General features: G+C 36.2%; 1 long non-coding RNA gene across 1 annotated transcript; it reads right to left on the reverse strand.

Annotated features, from left to right (window-relative positions):
* Positions 1-1,848: 1,848 nt before the first annotated feature.
* Positions 1,849-2,590, reverse strand: LOC132046063 (uncharacterized). Its single transcript, XR_009412587.1, has 2 exons — positions 2,122-2,590; positions 1,849-2,055 (listed from the first exon to the last, which is right to left on the reverse strand). It is a non-coding gene; the product is annotated as an uncharacterized LOC132046063 (long non-coding RNA).
* Positions 2,591-3,203: the final 613 nt, after the last annotated feature.

Below are 3,203 nucleotides of genomic sequence, written 5' to 3' on the forward strand. Positions count from 1 at the left end.
GGTTTCAAATCTCCATATCCCCGTCACACCTCACAACACAAGATAACGCCATACACAAGATAACGCCAAATATAAGTGGAACCCGGCCCTCTAGCGAGTGGCTCGGTGAACCATAAACACAAGATAACACCGGAGTATATCAAAGTGCGCACGATAACGAACCGGCCGGGATCCGGCGAACGATATCATAATAGTAGGCACGAGCGAGTAGTGCGGAAACCATATGCATATAAATAAATAAATAAATAAATAAATTTCTTTCAAACTCAATAGCCAAATATTTTTACGGACATCCGAAGGCTCAAAATAAAATTCGGGTCAATTGGAATTAGTATAAAAGAGTTACAAACTTTCGAAGTACGGAATCTTCGAAAATATTTCATAAGTCGTATTTAGAAGTTCGAGTACCATTTATATTAAGAAGATTTCAAATAACATTATGGAGCACTTCAAAGGGAGCTTTAGAATCATACGCACATATCCAAAATATACATATCCAAACTTTGGCCATATCAAATATTTTTTTCGGACATCATTGTGGATCACATATTCATACTAATAAACATGTGGATAACATTATGGATCAGATCAAAAGGGGACTTTAAAACCATATTTTCATATCGAAATATTCATCAAAGGCTTTAGTCTTCTCGTTTTCTTTCGAACAACATCTAGAACATAACAAATAGAATATTTAAACATCATAAAATATGTACCCGACCATATGGAATAGCTTATGGGGGTCAAAGATGTTAGCCATCCTAGTGGCTCCAATAATAGGATCCCCTTTTTTTTTTTTTTTAAGCATACTTATACATTTTCTTTCTTCCAAAACGGATCATGCCAAAAAGAAGGAACGATAGGCTTTACATACCTCGTACGCACTCCAAGCTAGCCCAAATTCAAGCTAATCCCAACCTACGCCTCGGGCTTCTCAAGGTCTACAAATACGTCATAATATGCCGAACATTAGCTATAGGTATTTAGGCAATTAATTCCAAATTAGCACTAAATTCTACAGAAATTTGGGCAGCATTTCCCTTGTAAACAGGTCAACCCCGAGAATTTAACTCGGCCAAATCAACATCAACAACAACAACCAACCTAGCAACATCAATAACCAATCCGAAAGGCAATATAACATTAATAACTCTCTTTTACATCATTCTACAACATTCATAATATTCAATTCGACGGCTTACATTTAAGCCACATTACCGCTTATACATTCAAATACAAACCCGAACTCATACCAACAATATTCAAGGACATTTCAAACAAGTTGCACAATATTTCCGACAATCCAACAATCGCTCCAATTTTCCCGAAAACAGCCCCCAAACTACAACATAAGGATGCCCGAAATTCTATCGAACACCTACAATACACCAAGCAGCCCACATACACTTCTTATACATTATTTCAAGCAATATTTCCAGCAAATTTCAGTGAAGTACTACAGCAGTTACACGAAAATTTCATCATCTATTTATATGCAAGTAAGCTACATTATTACCACACTAATTCTCACAACAACCCACAACCAATTTAACTCCAACTCTAACTATTACATTCCTTCATTCTCATCACATAATCCATGATATCAACAACCAAACTATTGATTCAAATCAGTCCACCATTTTTGAATAAAACAGCCCCTACGGCTTTTACAACATTTCAACAACATTCCAACATTCGTACAATTCATGTTTCAACATCAAGATACATAATTTCATGATTTTCTTTCATTTATGCTCACCATAACATGTTCAAACCATCCACAACACAAGCAAATTCGTCCTAAGACATATAGAAAAATAATCAACTCTTACCTTAGCAAGTTGGCTCTTCCACTTAGCTAGAATTTGTGAAATGAACTAATACTTGTTCTTGTTGCTCCAAATGACTTCTCCATGTTATTATCACCTTCATAAGGGATGAAATAACTAGAAAATCTGATTTTTAGATCAACAAATTTGAGCTCCAATTTTTCTAGCCATGGCCGAATGCCATGGCTTATGCTTTCTCTCTCTCTAGCTTGCATATCAACGTTTCCTTCACGTATACACCATATTAAACCTCTAATACAAATTAATAACATGAGTAGGAGGTTGAAATTACCTTTAACAATCAGAATCTTCAAGAATATTGTTCCTCTTTCCAGCTGCTTGCTTAACAACACAAAGAAAACTTAGGCTACAACTTCTCTTTAACTAATATCATGTCAAGGGTCTAGGATTTAGCTTATATGATGGCTCAATTAGAAAGGGGGTTTAGGAGAGAAAATAAGGGTCCTTGGATCTGTTTTTGGTCGTGTTAGGTGATATAGGGAGAAGTGGTGACTTATATATTAAGTTTAATGGGCCTCATGGGCCGAAATATGAGTGTTTGGATCGGGTCTCCAGTTTCTGCCCCGCCAGCCCAACTTGCATCGTCCATATCTCCTTATTCCGATATCATTTTGACGAGCGGTTTGTTGCGTTGAAAACTAGACTCGATGAACTTCATTTTAGGCTTTTGAAACACCTTAAAACTCCTCATATACTAGGAGGTATGCCTCCAACAATATGGGCTAAAAATCTGGTCCGAGATTTTTTTCTGAAGTTGTTCCGATTCATTTCGTTCAGATTCGTTTAACTTATAATCCTTTTCCAACCCTCATGTAACCTCTTATACATTCATATACATAATCATATACATACATAACAATCCATACACATCTCGAAGGGTCCGGAGAATCACAATAACCTTAAACGTAACTAGAGAACTTACGAAGCTTCGACAAAACTCCAATCGCAAAAATATATTCATATCTTTTGTCCATCTTCTATATCATTACTAATAATCTCAAATACTTTAAAAGGTCACTCACATTACCTCATATACATACTCATAACGCTATTTCAAATCCTTTAGGTTACCATGTCACCTCGGGATACTTAAGGCAACGATATTCTTACTACTCGATTAACTTTCCTTGAACCTTCTTAACTCATTCTTTCTCGTCTTAATTCAAGTAGCACAGATTATTATGGAGTGTAACATCCTTCCCCCTTAGGAACATTCGTCCTCGAATGTTAAATTAGTACTGTATAAGCACACTGATTATGGTGATCTTAAAACGAGTCAATTGTAACTCGAACTCATCTATCATGCTATGCCTTTCCTTACTGAGCGTAATCCCATTCTCCCCCTGATATCTA

Source organism: Lycium ferocissimum, unplaced genomic scaffold, assembly GCF_029784015.1.
Source record: "Lycium ferocissimum isolate CSIRO_LF1 unplaced genomic scaffold, AGI_CSIRO_Lferr_CH_V1 ctg9238, whole genome shotgun sequence".
Classification (NCBI taxonomy): domain Eukaryota; kingdom Viridiplantae; phylum Streptophyta; class Magnoliopsida; order Solanales; family Solanaceae; genus Lycium; species Lycium ferocissimum.